This window comes from Perognathus longimembris, chromosome 4, assembly GCF_023159225.1.
Source record: "Perognathus longimembris pacificus isolate PPM17 chromosome 4, ASM2315922v1, whole genome shotgun sequence".
NCBI classification, from domain to species: Eukaryota; Metazoa; Chordata; class Mammalia; order Rodentia; family Heteromyidae; genus Perognathus; species Perognathus longimembris.
In genome coordinates this window covers 65,018,478-65,039,236 of record NC_063164.1, presented here as the reverse complement: position 1 = coordinate 65,039,236, position 20,759 = coordinate 65,018,478, and the positions used below count along the sequence as shown (strand labels likewise).

Sequence of the window (20,759 nt, the reverse complement as noted above, 5' to 3'; positions counted from 1 at the left end):
AATTGAATTCTAAACTATGGATCCAAAAAAATCAAAAATCTGAATCTTCATCACTTCACCCCCAAACATGAGAAGGAAAGAGGTATTTAGTACTAATAGTTGCAATCATGTTTTAAAAGCAAAGGGAAAATACTGTAAACAAAGCAGGAAAATATTTTTGGTGTGTCATATAAACACCCAAACAATTATCTTAAAATGTAATCTTCATGTGACTTATTAAAGTAGATTACATTTTAATGTGCATTCCAATTTGCACATTATAGAAAGCACTCTATATGCAGTGTTAACTGTGTGACCGGCCTGAAAACCTGCACAACTGAAGATATAAAAAAAGAAGAAAAAACCTCTGCTATCTTTCCCTAAATGGATGTATTTGGTGTTGATAGTCAGATACAGTTTTCACCTTTATCCCAGCTTGTTTCTGACCCAGTGGGTTAGTGTTAATCACCACTGTAGGCACCAATAATTTCCCCATATGTGGAATTTGATAAGTTAGAGCACCCACTTCAATTCAAGAAGATTCCAGCTGACTATCCAGTTATCGCCATGGACAGCTTCAAGCACATCCATGGCTGGCCTTGTATTCTTAGCTTTATCAAGCGCTTTGCACTTTTTGTCTTTTATCTCTTAATTGAGACCTGACTGCAAGAAATGCCTATCTCTTCAACTGGGTTGCATTAAGCATTAACTTTAAGTGCTTTTGGTACTTGAGGTACAGAAGGGGGAGGAGGGCTTAAGCTGTGTAGAGTGGAAAATCTTCCCAAATCTCTATTTATAAATTGTGTAAATGCTACAGCATTTTTTTAACTAAATAAATCTTTATCTCTTTTCCAGGTTAAAAAATGTTTATGTTACCAACTGGAAGAAAGTTTATGAACCCTCCATCCTATTTGTCAGTAACAATAATCCTACAATTCTGGTCAAAAGAGATAATATTTATGTTGAGTAAATAACTCAGTAACAATGAGAGAGAAAGAACTCTGTGTTTTATGTCTGCAATGTCTATGGACTTGCTTTTTCTGAGGAGAAGAAATATGTTTTTATCTGAGCAGAGAATACACAAATTCAGGGATTTGGAATAGCTTGAATAGGTTCTAAGTCTTGCAATTTTCTTTTCTAAGTACTTTCTATCTCTAAACATCACCCAATTTGAACTGTTTTGTGAAGTACTTGAAAGCTGTGTCTGTGCCTATTTCCTCTTTTTATCCCAATTTCCTCCATCTCGTATACATTCAACTAAGGCTCACTGTATCAAATGGCAACATTTGGGGTCTTTAACATCATGCACAAAACGTGCCAGTGACTCCTTAAAGTATGCATCTGTGAGTGATGCCTATTTCTGCCATCATTGTGACTTTTAGGAGTGGTGTTATTTTGTGAAAATATAAAAGCAATACTGGAAAATACATGTCATAAATAGCAGGAATAGGTTTATGTAATAGTATTGAAAAAGCAAAACTCTAAGGCAATAAAAGGTAACTTTCTAGAGAGGAAGCCTAAATCTCACTAATTGAAACATGCTATTCAATTTTTACATCAATGTCTGAAACCTAAAAATAAACATTAAATATTATTGTTTAGATATGCCTTAGTCAAACTATTTACAGCTAAACATGAGTCTGGACAAGCAATGTTTCCAAGAGCATCATATTAAATTAGCTCATAAATCTCATTGTAGCTAAAGATTGAAAAATAAATTTAAGCAAACAAGATTCCAGAAATTTACTAAAACATATGATTATTGGTACTCATGCAATACTTGTTATATAAAATTAATATTCCTAATAATGATAGTAAATTTCCTCTATGGTGTCTAATTGCAGTTAAAAATTCAGTGAAAGAAGGACCACAATTTGAAAGGTATCACAACAAGAGTCATCACTATAGCCTCTTGTTCCAATCAGAAGGGATAGCTAGATCTAAAAAAGTTAATTGTTACCAAAGATCTAAGAAGGAAATGAAAAGAGCATCAGAATACTAATAATGAATGTACTAAGTTCAAATGAGGAGAAAATTCATCCTCCACCTTTTATGTGATATCAGAGCCAGACAGAACAAACTAACTTAATGATTCAATTGTCCATTCATTCTTTCATTCCCATATGGAGGCACAGAGTAATGAAAATGATCATGCATTCTAGGGAATCCAAAAGGCAGAGTTGACAAGGCAGGCTACTTATAGTTAAAATGGGGAATCATGAAAATTGGAACCCAGGGAGTTTTACAAGCAATGTTAATTGGCAACAAATAACGGTGTCTATTTATCAGCCATTCCAACTAAAATGGAATCTGGATTTCCTATCTAAATTATCTAATTAATCAATAATTGGAAATAATCTTCTTCCTTTGTGCCCACCCAGACCAAGTCAACTTTCTCCAACAATTACCAGATAATATAAGTACCATACCCTTATAAAATCAACTCATAATATGAAGACCAGTAATGTTATCAATAATGTCATTAAGTAGTGTTAATATTTTGAAGACATGAAGAAAGTGTGCAAAGAAGTATATTTTTGTTAACTTTTAACTCCAAATCTTAAATCCCTTCCCTGCTTAAAAGTAAAGACAAAATAGTCTCCTTTTATTGTTTTCTTATAGGCTCATAAAGTTTTAGCTTTGTGTTACTTTTTCAAAGACTCTATTAAACTTGATCCATGAGACTAGTAGACTGCCACAAACTCATAAAAATTTTTTCAAAGAATTGCTGCCTGGCAGTGGAAATTGAATAGCAATTTCTAAGAATCAAGCTAATGGCTTAAACTATAGAAAATGTGAAGCGTACTAATAGATAATTTAGGACTTTCCCTCTCCCTCCCCCCTCCCACCACCACTGGAGAAAATGAACCTGAGCTTGAATAAAATTGCACCAAGATCTTATTAATCTTCTGTCTGTAAAAGCTCCATTTTCCTAAGCAGTGGGCTGTGGTGCACATACCCTATTTAAAATCTATGTTTAAACTGTTCATATTTTTAAAGTAAAAGTTCTGCACCATTTTGACTATGTGGACACTTGTACTACTGTCAGCTTCAAGAGTTAAATATTCCAGCAGGAATTTGTTACTACACAGTGGTACATAATGCCTGAAAATCCCCTGCACCAATATTGCTCTCAAATTGGCAGCAAGTGAACAAGGGACATGAAGAATGCTTCAGCACAGTAACCTATCCTTCCTTCTCTCCTGGGAGCCACTTGGCCAGCTTTCATCCTCATAATTATAATAAATTTGACATTTCATAGATAATATTGATTTCTGTATTTTAGCATTTCACCATAGGTGACAGTCTAGCGTCAAGAATGAAATTTCTATTGATCTCCTGCGCATTAATCTCTCATGTGTATGTGATCATTTTTATAAGACCTTTTACTGCACATAAATCAATATTTCATATTTCCAGCTATGCCAGAGGAGATGTCATATTTGTAAACTGTGAGTTGACACCTGCAATTCCTTCCTGTTCAGCTTCAACTGTTCAGTAACAGTCGATTCAGGGTTGAGAAAGGATCAAGCTAAAGAAACAAGGTAGATGAAAGACATGAATGTAGACTAATTAGCTTAATGAACAAAGAAGTCATATAAGGGAAATAGAAGTGAAATAATGTTTCCTCTAAAAAAAAATTGCTTCTGTGGACATAAGCATCTATAAGACAGCTTGGATTCTAATGCTTGCCAAGGAGCTAATACTAGATTCAAATGTCCATGTTATTAAGGAAAACTGAAATGCATTAAATCGATGGCTTTAAATGAACTATCAAATCTTACCTAGAAAATTCTAGAATAAATTCAAGAACATGTAACACACAAATATCTCATCTTTTCACCCACAACTGTAATAGTATATAAATATTAGTTAAGCATTTTGGGGATCATGATCTGCTTCCTAATTTAGCAAAATATTTTAAAAGTGCATTTTTATATTTAACAACATTTTTATTCCAACAGCATGATGTTTATTTTAAACCTCCTGATTAATCAAAATATAATAGTATTGTAAACTGAATGTGAGATTTTTACATTTTTAGCAAGTAACTTTTTAACAAGCAAAATTTTCATTCTGTATGAAGATACTCCTCACAACTGTTTCTATATCTATTGAAATGTTTTCCTATTTGAATGCCATGTAACAAATTATTGTACATTTGTATATAGCATATTAATCTGTATACTAGATTCTTCTATGTCATAATTTTCAAAACTATTCTTTTCCTATTAAATAATTGGAATTTATTTATAGTATATTGTAAGGGCTTTTTGAACAAACCAAAGCATTGGACACAAGCTGATCTATTTGGATGTTTATGTTTCTATCTATAATCTTTCCTTGGCAAGTCTTACACTTTCTGATAGAGGTCATTAAATGCAAAAGTCAATCTGGACATGGTCTAATATAAATGAGAAGGTATGGAGAAAAGAATGCTATTCTGCATAGCATTAACATTTATTCTCTACAAAATTGCCATTCTACATATTTAGAGAAGTTCAGAACTTTAAACCTTGTGCAATAAACATTTTCAGAATCTGACAAAGATGCTTTTAATTCAATGAAGTGTTTGCTGGCTTAAAAAAAGAACTATTTTCCTCAGATAAAAGTGGACTTGGAAATGTCCACTTTCTAGCATTTCCTATAGTAACTATTGACACTCTATTATTTCAAATTATATGCCGTTTCACTAGAAGGAAATGCTGCTCATGCTTATTTCTTAAAGGCCAATCCTTTTTGCTGGTTTCTGAAACATGTTCATGGCCATAAAATATGTCAGCAAATGACTGTTTCAACCATGATGACAGACGCATTATCAGAGTGTGACTGACTAGTGCATAAGTGAGTGTGTTTCAACAGTGGTGTCAGTTTTTTACTGAAGGAACACAATTAAAACTATTGAAGTGAATAGTAGGACACTCCTGAAGAAAAATAAGCTAGTGAAATTGATCTTAACAAATAATTTAGTCTACTTAAGTGTCAAAGGAATTAGTCGAGAGCTTTACACACTACAAAATTCACTTTGCATTAGAGCAGATTAAAATTCCAAAAAGCTGAATTTTTATATGCAACTTTAAAACTTTGACTTTTGATATCTAAGTTGACTGGGTCTGGTGTTTTCATTTCTATTTAATTAGCTCTCATTGTGCATTTTAACATTTTATTTTTTAGAGTGAAACCTCAAAGCTTAAATGACCACCTACATTCCTTGCTAAAATCTCTTCTGAATCTCATTTGAATAAATAATTTTAAAAATCACTCTCAGAAGGAAAAAATAGTCTTTTAATGCTGCGATCAGAAACTTTTAGCTAGTATAGAGTACATGAAGTAGTGCCCTAAAATTATACAGGGCATTTTTAAAACAGTATTGAAATTTGCACTTGATAATCGTGTTATTTTTTAAATCACTTTATATTTCAGAATCCACAGAGACTTTCCCCAAACATACAACTTCCTTATATCTTCTGTCATGCATCTCTTCCTCATTGCCTAAACATGATATCTACTATTTTTGTAAGGTTACTTTGTATATCTCTTGGTTTTCATTGCCTTCAACAGAATTCACATTCAACTCTACTGGGATTTTAAGAATGTAAATTTTTATTTTTTTCTTTTTCTACAAGTTTAGAAATCACTAGACAAATATGCAAATATTTATGGAATAAAAAAATAACAAAATCAGTGACACATCAAAATGCCATGTTACACAATGTAAGAAATCATTAATGTATATGGAACTCAGTAAATTATCTAGTAAATGTAGTACAAAGAAAATTTTTTTGCTTTACCCTATATACAAGAGTCGTTTCAATTCAGAGGTATTCTATGGATTCTGTGTTTTAAAAATTATTCATGTTGTTTTAATATAGAAAAATGAAAATTCAGATTATTACATTCAGATTATGTCTCTATGATTCTATAAATATACAACAACAATGTGTTTTCTTTTCTTTTCTTTTCTTTTCTTTTTTTGCCAGTCCTGTGGCTTGAACTCAGGGCCTGAACTGTCCCTGGCTTCTTTTTGCTCAAAGCTAGCACTCTGCCGCTTGAGCCACAGCACCACTTCTGGCTTTTTCTATATATGTGGTGCTGAGGAGGTGAACCCAGGGCTTCATGTATAAGAGGCAAGCACTTTACCACTAGGCCATATTCCCAGCCCCAACAAAGTGTTTGCTAAATAAATTATGAAAATTATATTTTTCTTTAAATTTATGTGTCATATGACATATGAATTTTACTAATCTCATAAAGTACTTTCACATCCATTTCTTTGTTTCATCATTGTAATAGACTCTAAAGAGGTTTTATGAATGTGTCAAGTTTTGATATAACCATGCAGATAATGGGTAAATCTTTTATATATTTAAGTTTGGCTTAAAATTTCAAACATATTTCCTATTTTTAATTTTATAATTTATAGGTCAAAATCTCAAATTTTGACCAAAAATTGTTAAGAAGTTATTTGAAATTAGATATAATGTCACATTGATATTTAGGACCTAGAAAGTAAATACTGGTCACACAATTTTACAAGCATAATTGTACTGATTATAAAAATTATACAATTGGAAAAATAATAACAAAGGTTCCAACTTTAAAAATTTGAGGGGCTGGGGATATAGCCTAGTGGCAAGAGTGCCTGCCTCGGATACACGAGGCCCTAGGTTCGATTCCCCAGCACCACATATACAGAAAACGGCCAGAAGCGGCGCTGTGGCTCAAGTGGCAGAGTGCTAGCCTTGAGCGGGAAGAAGCCAGGGACAGTGCTCAGGCCCTGAGTCCAAGGCCCAGGACTGGCCAAAAAAAAAATTTTTTTTGATATATAAGAGACAAGTATCAACTTTCCTCATAAACAGTCCCAGATAATCCTTAAGTGTAAAAGGAAATTATATACTCAAGGATGACGTAGACATTGACAGAAAGTAGGATGTTGTAATTAGGATGCAATTAGGAAAGATGAAATTAGTATTGATAGGCTTTTTAATATATATAAAGATAGCATTTCAGAATTCACCATTTACAATGCCAAGATATTGTTAGCTGCTTGAAACAGGAAATTGGCACACTGAAGCAATCCAAAATTTCCTCATCATTATTTTGTAATAGACTACTTAAAATTTCTTCACTTATATGTAAAATAACATGTAACATATCAAATAACAGGGCTGAATTTTTAAAGGATTCTTCAAGGCACATTTATCACAAAACAGTCAGCATTGTCAATTTGTCAATGTCAATCCAGATCTTAAAGAAAATAGTAGATTTGGATTTCCATGTGATTTTCAAGAATTGTTTTAAAATTGTAACCATTGACCATATTAGGATTAAGCTGGAACTTGAGAGGTGGGGGTGAAGTCAAATGGAATCGGGTAGATAAATGAAGAGAGGAAAGGTGGGAGAATACAATCATAATATGTAATGCATATATGTGAAAATGAAGTTAGGAAAATCAGGGTGACAGATGAGCCTGAGAGAGTTTGAGAAGATTGATGAAAGAGGTCACATGAACATTTAGTGTATTCACAAACAGACATGTTGAGTTAAAACCCCTTAATACAACTAACTAAAGGTAATAAAAATAAATGCATAAAAATAAATATATAAATTAAGAAGGACAAATCAGTATACTTTTGTTTTTTATCATGAATACTATGGGAACTTGTTTCTATTCATGAAAATAAAAAGGATTAAAAGTTACTTGGTGGGCTGGGGATATAGCCTAGTGGTAAGAGTGCCTGCCTCAGATACACGAGGCCCTAGGTTCGATTCCCCAGCACCACATATACAGAAAACGGCCAGAAGCGGTGCTGTGGCTCAAGTGGCAGAGTGCTAGCCTTGAGCGGGAAGAAGCCAGGGACAGTGCTCGGGCCCTGAGTCCAAGGCCCAGGACTGGCCAAAAAAAAAAAAAAAAGTTACTTGGTTATGTCAGTGGCTTCTTCAAAGCTAAAACTGCATGAAAGAAGTGAAACTCATTTTTATTATAACCACAACAGTAATAAATATTTTTGTCTGTATTCTACCCATAAAATCTTTAGCAAAATTTTTTGTGTTGATTCTGGTCACCCAAAGGTAAAATAGTTAAAAGGAAATATGAAGGATTTATTAAAGTAAGATATATATATATATCTTGAGCCAGGAGCTAGAAGCTCATGTCTGTAACACTAACTACTCAGGAGGTTGAGATCTAATTGATTTCTGTTCAAAGCCACCCTGGACAACAAAGTCTGTGAGAGTCTTATCTCCAATTAATTACCCAAAAATCCAAAAGTGGAGCTGTGGTTCAAGTGGTAGAGTGCTAGCTTTGAGAGGGAAAAATACTTCTTGAGTTAATTTGACAAATATATTAGCACATAAACCTGTACTGCTAAATATAATTCAAAAGATAGATTATTTAAATAATTGATTTTTTAAATGATGAGCTCTCTATTTGTTACATTTTTTATTTGTTACATTTTTAAATGAGAGTAAATAAGAACCATGAATGTATATAGCCAAATTTTAGCTTAATAGATAAACATAAATATGATAAAAATCACATTTGTACTTGTATGATTATATGAACATCCTTGAATCATACACTGAGAAGCCATGAAATCATAAAGCAGTGTTTTTACCAGTCCCCTTTTATCTGAGGGCCCACAAAATGTCCATTTATCTTTCATGTTCAAAATATTACATTGCCAGACCCCATCTCTCATACTGGAAAGGCAAGTGAGTGGACAATGTAGATTTTGAACCAGAATCCTAGGGTTGAATCCAATATATGCCCTTTACTAGCAAAATGTTTGTTTCTCTGTATCTTCGTTTCTTGTTTAAAGTAAAGAACCCATCCTAACAGTTACCATTTTATGTTGGAAGTGTAATAGCCCTGACAGGAATAATTACAAACATCAGGTAAGATTTATATTCTTTCCCCACTATTCCACACAACTTTAAGGGTTGTCTATTGAGTCTAGTTCTGTCAGGACTTCTTATCTGTGGAAAGTCTGGTAGGTCCTCCAAATGAAGCATTTTCTCAGCTTTACTTCACAGAATCACCACCAAATATGGATCCCCAGGGCATAAAAGAAAAAAATGCATTTTGGAGGTAAATATTTGTTGAGTGTTTTCAGAAAATCATGTTTTCCAATGTGAATATATATTGTGCTTAACAATAACCCTGCCATTGTAGAACTTACATCTTGTCACCCAAGGTTATATTCAACACTAAATTTAGCAGGCTAAATGTGGGGTCACTCAGTGAGTTGATTTTCTTAAATGATTTTTATTTCTCAAAGCTGTTTCACAGTCAGCAGAAAGAAGCAATGAATAGTTTTCTGGTGACTCTTCAAGACAGAAATGTGTTTTGTTGTTTTATTACTTTAAATTCTATTGAGAACATTGTCTTTTAAAAATAAAGAAAAGAATATTACACATATGACTGTATTTTTGTTTATGTTTCTTTGTATGAGAAATTGTACAATTAGCATTTTGTGTTAAATGAAGTTTTAACAGCAAGCAAGAAAGGGGAAAAGTTGGATTTAGTTTTTTTTCTTTTACTTTGAATTTCAATTTGGATGTTCTATATTTTTACTCCCAAGAGTTACCTTGAGAAACACAAAACAAGATAGCCTTGGTGGTGCCAATCTGTAATCCCAGATCTCAGTAGACTGAGTCAGGAGGGTCCCAAGTTCCAGGCAAATGTGAGCTCTATAGTGAGTTAAGGGCCAGCGTCAGCTAGGTAACAAAACCTTGTCTCCAAAATGAAAAAAATAAGGAAGGAGGAAGAAAAAGAGGAAGGAAAGGAGGGAGGGAATGAAGGAAAGAGAGAAAAGAAGGGAGACAGAGAAGGAAGGAGAAAGACAAATTCATCCAATCATCAATGGAAAATATTAACTATGGTAAATAGTGTGTAATCAATACTAACCCCTTCTACTTGAGCCCAAATGTATACATTTTACAGTTTTCCTTTCAGGAGACAATTATATATTTTACTGTGCCCATGGAAGATATCCTTGAAAAACTGATTCTATATGCCAGTGATGTAATTTCACAGACTAAGCAAAGAACACTGCTGTTCAGCCAGCCCACCAGTGTGATCTAGCCCAGTCAAGTTGTCTCCTAATGTCATCATCATAAAACAATGAAAATTATAAACTATCAATACCTAGCTATCCGTAATTAATTTACATTGGTTTGAAAGAAAGATTTCAGTGCCATAAGAGAGAAACTCCTAAGTAATAATAAGTAAAAAGTATAACTACTTGCTAAATCGGACATTGTTTATGAGCATGGCCAGATAGAGGTTACTTACATGCTTATAGGCTATTGCAGTCTTTCTCCAAGTGGGATTATTATTTCTGTTTTAAAAAGGGGAAACAGTGCTGCATTTATCGTGAAACAATACACTGTGATTTGGCATAGACTACTGCTTTCAAAAGGGGGTTAGTTCAACAGGAATTTGTGTATTCCATGACACAGTTCCACACAATCATTATACATATTCAACACCCAATCCTTTAAGATTTGTTCTTAGGGCAAGAAAAATTAACAATAAAGACTTGAAATTATGCAAAATTCACTTTATGAATCCAAAATTTATATATCTATATAACATATTAATCCATTTATTCAAAATCCTTTGGTCACTTGCTATATACTGATTGTGATACAGTTTATAGTAAAATGTAAAACACATATGAGCCTTACCTCCATGGAGCATTGAATAGTACAGAGTAGAAAGTAAACATAAGAAATACCTAGTTATAAATTCTGATGTGTTCTATTATTGATGATGTTCTTGTATCACCTTCCTATGGTTGTACCTACACTATCTCTGTAATCTTATCTGAGCATATTGGAAACCGTGTTTACTGGTATTGGAAGTAGGAAATTCAAAGGGAATACCAAATTTGAGAGACACAGGGTAAAAAAGGAGAAATAACTACAAAAGCAATACTTGCAAAACTATTTGGTGTAAGTGAACTGAACACCTGGGGGGGAGGGAAAGGGGGGAAGGGAGGGGGGCATGAGGGACAAGGTAACAAACAGTACAAGAAATGTATCCAATGCCTAACGTATGAAACTGTAACCTCTCTGTACATCAGTTTGATAATAAAAATTTGGAAAAAAAATAAAAAATAAATAAATTCTGATGTGTCCAAAAAAATAAATTAAAATTTATAAAACTGAGAGGCCACAATATGTGTAAAGGATTTGAGCTAAGAATAATTTGTTTTATAGGTAAAACTAAAAGATCAATGGTTGAAATTTGATAAGAAATATAAAACATAGGTAAAAGAGAAAGAGGTAAGAACCATCACATTCAAGTTGTTGAGGTCATATGTTTTAATCAGGAAATAACATTTTCAAATTTATGCTCTGAGACAATCACATCTGAGAGATTGGAAGAGGGAAAAAAATCAAAGGAAGGAGACAATTTAGATCTAATACAATGCACAGAAATGCTATGAAGGTCTTGTTCATTGTACTAACAATTTTAGACAGCAGTCCTGGATTATTTCTATGCAGGTCAGAGAAATAATTTCTCTTTTTTTCTCTTGAATTCCTATTCTAAATCATTAAAACTTGATGAAAACCTTATACTTATTTTCAAATATGGGTTAGCATAGTACTAACCAACTTCTATAAATGTTTTCATATGGAAGATATTTATATTTATATATATTTATAGAACCTAATGACCCATTTAGAAAATCATTTTAATGCAAGTTGCCCAAGTATCTTGCTGTTATAGTTTGTACCACTCTGGGAAATGGAAAGTTACCTAAATTCATCATAGTCACGACTTGACAAATAAAGAAGTTGTAGCCAGACTGTAAAACCCTTCCCAGGATACATAGTGGTATGGGATTTGACCAAGCTCTTATTCTCTTTTTTACTGTAACATGGAGCTAGTCTTGGGCTTCATCTAAAGATAACTAAAGTAATGTGAACAAATGAATACTCCTTGACGTGATCGTCATCAGTTTTTTTATCTTTGTCTTAGATTTACTTGTTTTGATTACTTTCGCAGAGAATCAAGTTTAACATTTTCGATTTAAAAGTTGCAAAACTATTTTAAGAGACTAGAAATCTGCTAGGTTACAGTGGCTTATGCCTGTAACCCTAGCTATTCAGGAGCCTGAGTTCTGAGGAATGCAATTTGAAGCCAGCCCTGATAGGAAAGTCTGTAAGACTCTTATCTCCAACTCACCACCAGAAATGACACTGTGGCTCCAAGTGGTAGAGTACTATCCTTGAGCAAAAAGCTCAGGGACAGTTCCTGAGCCTGAGTTCAAGCCCTACAACTGACAAAAAACAATTATATCAGATAAATTTACATAAATATGTACATATTCAATAGTAAGAATCATTTAGAAGGGAATGCTTAAAGAAAATGTCCTTTGTAAACTTCTGAGCTAGTACTGAACAGTAAAACAGAACTCCCCAGTTTTACATCCAAATTAAAGAATCATTCTCTTTGTTTTGAATGAATCTTGCAAAAGTGTGTGTGCCTGTGTGTGTGTGTGTGTGAAGACAGCCTAAAAATGAAGCTTTCCTCTGCAACTATAACCTAATAATTTTTATGTTATATGATAGGAGGTATTAAGGAGTACCAAAAATCAAACATAAACATTAAGTAAATTTTACTCAACATTTTTACAGAATGCTAGTTTTTCACCTTAACAATGATGTAATGGAAAAACTCATGTTTATTGAGGCATTATTCACAATAGCCAAGGTAAATCATACATTTGCTGAATCTAGATTTAAAGACAATAAAAGAAGACATGAAAACAAAGGAGCGGAATTTTTTTTTGACTCTAGATTTATTTAGGGCTATGTTTGGACATGTTTATATTTATTTTACTCTAGAAGATAACAAGACAACTCTCCCTCAGTAAGACCCTGGCCTAAATAAATTTGCTTTAATAAATTTATAGCAAGAGGATAACATTAAACATGGAAGCTTTCAATTTGTGGCACTGAATGATGATCTACATAGGGCACCCTTCAAAAGGTACAATTAAGGACCTGCCTAGCTCTTCAGCAATACAAGCACGGGTGAAGTCTTCTGGCCCATTTGCTTGACATTCATGCTTTATGCCTTGAAACTTCTTTTTGATGGCATCCTTGGAGCTTGCATTTTACTTTTCAGAAGCGCTAGTTCTGGTGCCCACAAAAAAATAAATAAATAAACTCTTCTTTTCTAGATTCCTTAGTTTCAAAACTCGCATCATACAAAGCATAAGGACAATTTTTTCCAGGAAGTATTCCCACGAAATGCGTGAAAGAATTGGTTATGGTAACACCAACATCTCCAACCAAAATTTCTTTGCCCTCTTCAACAATGATGCACTTTTGTCTGCACTTAGACAAAAAAAAAATGACAGCCTTCTTCCTTTTCTTGATTTCTTCTGGTGTGAAGCATTTTCTAAATTTCATGTCATAGAAAATGCGACACACTTCACCAGCAACTTGCACTCCAGAGGCCATCTTGGCTGGGACCCTCACAGGAACTTAGGGAGGAGGAGGAGGGGAGGGAGATGGCCTGCGCCCAGTCTTCAGAGCATCTTTCTCACCTCCGGGGGACAGACGACGGAACGAGTGCAAGGAGCACAAATTTGAAATAGACTGGGAGAGAATCCAAAAGAGGAAGATGTGGAGGTGTATATGATCAAAAAACATTACATGCAGTAATAAAAATGTCACATTGTAACCCATTAACAAATGTATTAAAATATAAATAAAATACACTAGGAAATAAAAATGATATAGTGAGACCAAAACGGTCTTAAAGACCATCTAAAGCACAGATTGAAATATTGGAAAGAAATCAAACTAAAAGCATCATATACTTATATTTGGTAAATGATGACTGAAAATGCACTATCAAAAAATCTAGTAATTCATAAGTAGGAAACATGGAGGTGGATGGAAAACCATGTGTAACATAAAAGAAGTTCAGGACTCCTGTAATTTGAAAGAGCCCTTGATAGAAATGAATCCATATTTCAGAATTGCTAGCACAATTCAGAGCGACCAGGGCTCACATATCCCTTAAAACTGGCCAATATTTTTAAAGCAGAAGAAAAAGAAATATGCTTGAGTAATAATGAATATATCAAATTCATAAGTCTAAGAAGTAGAAAATTTGAAAATCTTTATGAAGTGCATTTTTTAAAATTTCCTACAGACACACAATATGGCAATAGAATGATAGACCTTAAAGACAGTAAGTTTAAGTTTCAAAGATAATATTTGTACCCTCTAATTCCATGTCTATCAGTTCACTACATTGTAGGTTCTTGCAGAATTAAAATCCAAGTGGATTCCAGTTTCCAGAACCTGTTACTGAGAGAGGTTAAAATTATATCCTTTCTGACTGTATTAGACTGACTAGAATCTGTTCTATTACATTCTAGGATGTTCAGCTTCTAAATCTGTGGAACATGTGAATGCCACTTCATGCAGTAGGGGCTTTCCTGATGTCATTAAATTTAAGCATATTAAGATAGGCCAGGAGCCACTAAGTCATGCCTGTAATCCTAGCTATGCATGAGGCTGAATCTAAGGATCACAATTCAAAGCCAGCTATGGGCAGGAATGTCCTGTGAGATTCAAAAGCCAAAGGGCTAGGAGCATGACTCAAGTGATACAGTGCGTATCTAGCAAGCACACGCACTGAGTTCACACCTGACTACCACAACCCAAAAAGGGGGGAAAAATACTCAGATAGGAAAGGGATTCTGGATTACAGTTGCTAAGCCCAAATACAGCCATGCATTCCATTTTTTAAATTATCATTATCACATATTTGTAGTATGAGAGGATTCCTTTGTGATGTTTCCATAAATGCATGCAGTACACTTTGAAATAATACAAGTCCTCCACCATTTTCTCTTTCCTCTCCTCCCTCTGCCCCTTTTTAAAACAGTGTTCAGAGGATTTTTGTAAGCACCTTCATGGTGTCACTTCTTTTACCTTTATAGTTTTATAAGAAAGAAGCAAAGGGATGTTTGAAATAAAAAATAGAAATGATGACAGAAAGGGAAATGGGGGGAAGGAAGAAAAGTTAATTCAACAATGGCCCACCAAGAAGGAATGCAGACATTTTCTAAAAGCTGGGAACCTCTAGCTACAGAACCTCTAGCTTCATTGTGGCCCTCAGGATTGCCTGATCACTGACCAAAAGATCTGTTCAGACTCTAGCCTACTGAACAATGTTGAGGCCTGGATCATATCTTGCTTCAAACCACAACATTTGTGGTAATTCAGTATAGCAGCCACAGGAAACTGATACACCCAGCTCTCCAAGAGAGGCTTTTGCAGCAGTTGTGGAGGAGAGAAGAGAATTTCAAGTCACTGTTATCCTTACAGCAGTAATGCACAGGCACAGATGATTTGCCATGGCTTCCAAGGCTTCTGTCCTCACCCCTTTCTAGCTGACATCAACTGAGTCCATTGGCAGGGGATAGCTGCAATTCCTGTGAATTTGTAATTTTTGAAGCCTAGAAACAGCTTTCCATGACTTCTATCACACAATCATATCTTCCCAGTGATTTTAAACTCCAAAATTTATAACCTTCCTGTTGAAAACAGACAGCTTCTTATTTTCCTGACAAAACTTTGAGTAAGAGCACACATGTTCTAAAAAGAGAGTGGTTTTGTTGGAATAAATATAAAATTCGCTTCCAATCCAAGTATGGTGACTCATGCCTGTAAGCCCAGCTACTCCAGAGATGAATGCAGAAAGATCTTGAGTTTATGGCCAACCTGGGCAAAGTCAATGAGACTCATAAACAAAATAAAAACAGAACTAGGAGACTGGCTGTAGTAATAAAAGCACTTGCCTAGAAAACTAAAGGCCTGAAAAGATAGATACTGTTTAACATTTATTTATTAGTTTATTTATTTTCTTATTCATTCAATAAATATTAATTAAGCACTAACTCTGGGAGATGCAAACAATAATACAAGAAATACAATAAAAGAAAACTAAGGAGGATACATAGAAAGTTTTCAGAGGGGGACAAGATTTTTACTAGCTATGCACTAGAAAAGGGTCTCATATCTATAATGTACTTAGAGCTACAAAATTAAACACCCAAAAACCAAACCCTCAAAAAACAACAACCCAATTAATAACTAGGCTAACGATATACAGAGAGACTTTTCATAAGAAGAAGTAAGAAGGGCCTATAGATACATGAAGAAATGTTCAACATCTGTGGCCATAAAAGAACAGAGGATCACAAGAGCCCAATAGCTACACGCTTATGAACACAAAAGATGATGCTAAGTGAAATGAACTCCATTTTAATGAACAACTGTTATATCACTGTTGTAATTACTTTCAACATGCCATGTGAAACCATAGCTTCTCTTGTTGATGATCCTCTTGTATCCCCTTTCTGTGGTTGTACCCGCACTATCTCTGTATTTTATCTGAGTACATTGGAAACCATGTATACAGGTATTAGAACTAGGAAACTGAAAGGGAATATCAAAATCGAGAGACACAGGGTAAAAAAGACAAATGATTACAAAAGCAATACTTGCAAAACTGTTTAGAGTAAATCTACTGAACAACTCATGCGGGGAAAGGGAAAGGGGGAGGGGAAAGAGGGGAATGAGGGAGGAGGTAACAAACAGTACAAGAAATGTATCCAAAGCCTAACCTATGAAACTGAAACTGCCCTGTATATCAGTTTGACAATAAAAGAAAAATAAAGAAAGAAAGAAATGCAAATCAAAACAACACTGAGATTCCACCTCACCCCAGTTAGAATGACCATTCCCTCAAGAAAACTAAGAATCACAGATGCTGGTGGGGATATGGCCTAAGGAAACTCTACTAAACTGTTGGTTGGAATATAAACTTCTTCAGAAAGCAGTATGGAGTTTCCTTAAAAGACTAAACATAGAGCTTCCCTGCAATTTCGCTCCTGGGCATTTATCCAATAGACTCCAAACAAGGCCACACTAAAGCTACTACCACAACCATGCATCATTGTATCATTGTTTCCCATAGCTACGATATGGAATCAACCCAGATGCCATTCACTGTACCAATATATCAAGGTAATGTAGTATATTATGGAATTCTATGCTTCCATCAGAAAGAATAGTATTCTTAAGGAAATGGAAAGATTATATTAAGTGAAGTAAGCCAAACCCATAGAAGCATAGATTGCATGGTTTCACTCATTTATTTTAAATGCAATGTGCATATAAATCTATGAGAAAACACACTGAATGGTAAAAGACAAGAAGTACACTTGGGCATGATAAATTATAAAAGAATCTAGATATTCACACATTGAGAACAAAGGAGAATATTTTTAGGAGAGGATCACCAAGGCTTGATAGCTATTTACATATGACCATATAAAATGATGTTTATTGAAATGGAAATGAGAGGGATTTTTTGGTATTTTGCTTTTTGTTTATGTTCCATTTTTCTTCTTTGTTGCTATTTTTATTTCTGTACCTTTTGCATTTCATGTAAGTTTATCTGTTTTAGGGAAGGTAAAGAGGAATCCAGAAATGGTTGCACAAAGAGTAAACAAAGGCAGCAGTGATACTCACTGAACTATACAACTTGTAGCGGGTAAGGGTCAGGAGGGAAAAACTAGGAGAAAAAAAGGGAATTGGTAACCCTGTTCAAAAGGAACTGTACTCATTACCAGACTTATGTAACTGTAATATGTCTATCTATACATCACCTTTGCAATAACAATAAAATTGTTTTTAATAATAAGAAAGCGATGTGACTCCTACCATCACAGATTAGACAAGATATGAAAAGCTCATATATAGGCAATTAAACAGAATATGACATACTTTGAAACCTTAATAACAGATGCTACAAAAGTGTACATGAACAATAGAATTAAGGGATAGTTCATAAAGCAAGTCACATTTGAACTGTCATTAAACATATTACTGAGACACTATCTGAATGGAACATGAAATAAATATTTTTCTCTCCAATTTGCCACATCTACCTTTTGTCTATCCTCCTATCTATATGGACTCTCACATGCCAAAGGCTATCTCCCTCTACTTTCTAATGGTACTTACACATAGCAAATGAAAATGCTATTGAACTGTATTTCCTTCTCTACAGAATTCTGAAATAAAGATCTAGAAGGCAAATGCGAACATTTAAATGGGTGGTTTGTCAAAAAAAGCAGGGAACACCTCAGAATGCTGTTATTGCTTTTGCTATATGAATTTTATTATTGACCTATACCAAGTATTTAAAATTTTTGAGACAAAGTGTTTTTATTTACAATCTGAAGTTTACTACTACTTTGGTCTGTCTCATCATTTAAATTGGGTTCCTTGTACATCTGCTTCATTTCACATGTCTCTCAAGCCATTTCCTTATGAATCCTAGAATAAAGGGAAAAGTACATAGACTTCAATCATATGAACCTGGGTTTAGAACTCCATTGAGCATTTGCTATATGTACAATCTTAGACATAGTAAAGAAGCTACCTGAGACTTTCTTCATGTGTAATATGAATTCAACACCTGCCTTGAAAAAAAAGTAGTCTCTGTTAAATGCTGGATTTCATAACTGGGTTGTTTTTATTTTTTCTTTCCTTTCTTTTTTCTACTTTCCTTCCTTCCCTCCCTTCTTTCCTTGTTTTCTTTCTCTCTTCTTCCTCCCCTCTTTTCTTCTTCCTTTCTTTCCTCCTTTATTCAGCTTCTTCCCTTGCTTTCTTCTCTCCTTCCTTTCCTTGTTTCCCTCTCCTTCTTTCTTCCTCACTTTTTTCTCTGTCTCTCTTCCTTTATCCTTTCTTTCTCTCTTCTTTCTCATTTTGCTTTCTTTTTAAATGTAATCATCGTGTGCTAGTATCTTGACACATAAAATATTTTTTCAACTTGAGTATGAGTATACTCACCAAACAGTTATATATAGCAACACAATGTATTTGAAAATATCTGCCAAATGGATCAAATAAGTGGATGCACTACAGTCAATACCACCCTTTCTTTCATGTTTGTAGAAAAGAAAACCACTTAACATATTGCTTTTTTTAAAATTGGTAATTGTGAAAAATAATTATTTGTTAATAGATCCTCTAACCCAGTTTTCTATGGACTGCTTTCCACTTCAAATACTATGTCAAGTTCCAAGTAATTAGAGTATTATGTAAGAGTATTTTGATGGGAAAAGTAGTCTACATCATATAAAATGTCAATTAGAATGATTTTTCCAAAAGTGGTTTAAGTAGTATCAGTTTTTCTTTTTTGCTGACTACTGAGAATGAAAGTCATGAGTGGATTGGAACCAGAACAATGTGTAAGGGTTAGTACAACAAAGTGCTGAAAACATTTAAGGAAGTTGATAAACAAGTTGAAGAAAAGAATCATGGATCATGAAAAGAAAGAAAGGAAGAGAAAGAGAAAGAAGAGGACACTGGATCCCAAGATGAGACTGTATAATCTAATAAATGAAAGATCACATTGATACATTTACTATGTGAAATTGAAAAAGATATTGCTCCTTTTCTAGAGTCTGAAAATTAGAGTTCAGTGTCAGTGACTTATCAGGAAAATCAGGCAGTGCTCTTGGATGTGTTGATACAATAAAAATGGCATGATCTACCTTGTTTCATAATGTTTTTCTTTATCACTTACTACATTATGATCCAGAGGGCAAGATTCAGAAAAAAAAAAAGATCATAAACAGCATGTCTCCTTAGTGTTATATGTTTTGAACATGATTCTGGGGGAAATAGCAGCCTATTGAATTGTTCAGAAACAATTGTTTTCGCTCAAATAATGTTAAATATTTATCTCCGCAAAAACGTCACAAAGCCTCAATGAGCAAGCATCAGGTTTTCAGGACATGGTGGCATTAATTCCTTCAGGTCTGGAAAAGAAAAAATATGCAATGTGAACACTACAGTCTACTAAAAGACATAAAATTCTATGAAGGTGCATAATGGTGGATTATATCAATATAGACATGTTCAAACCTAGTTACAAAACCAAAAGTAAAAGCTGGCATATACTGTGGATACTGAGTGATAATGATATGTTAATATATTAGTTGCACCAAATGTACCACTTAGATAAGGGGTGCTGATATGGAGGAGCCCATTCCTGCCTGGAGAGAGAGTTTTGCTGCAAATCTAAAAAACATCTAAAAATATTGTATCCATTTAGAAAAAGAAAAACATGATTCTAATCAAAGTTTATGGTAAGAGATGTGTGTGTGTGTGTGTCTTTGAGATCAGCGATTTCAATATATTTCTAATTATTTCTGATTGTTTTCTCCCTTTAAGTCCAGTACTGCTACATAGAAAATACTCAACATGCATTAGATGGATAGGGAGACAGTAAGTGGATTCATCTTGGATTCACCATGGGTTAGCTGTGACAAAGAAAGGCCCTTAGAAATATCTTGTAATTAAGGAAAATAAAGGTTGACTCTGATCAAGAAGCAGTGGATATTTAGATGGACATGTTAAATTGTACAACCTCTTGAAGTTCAGAAAATGATAAATGGATACATTCATAAGTTCCCAAGAAAACTTTCATGGTTGAAATATGGAAAATCCTAAGGAATTTTCTTCATTAAAAGGTGGAAGTTTTCTAATGTCCATACTGACTCACTTAACACTTTAGAGTTAAGTGTATGAATTTAAATACCAGGACCAAGAGCACAAAATGAAGGGAGTAGAATATAGAATGTGCAAATAAATAAAAAGGATAGCATATCAAGATTAAGTGAAAATAATGAAATTGAAAAGCCAGAGTAGAATTAAAAACA

General features: G+C 34.0%; 1 pseudogene; it reads right to left on the bottom strand.

The window, feature by feature from the left end:
* Window positions 1-12,962: 12,962 nt before the first annotated feature.
* LOC125350009 lies at window positions 12,963-13,514 on the bottom strand (annotated as a pseudogene).
* Between the last annotated feature and the right edge of the window lie 7,245 nt (window positions 13,515-20,759).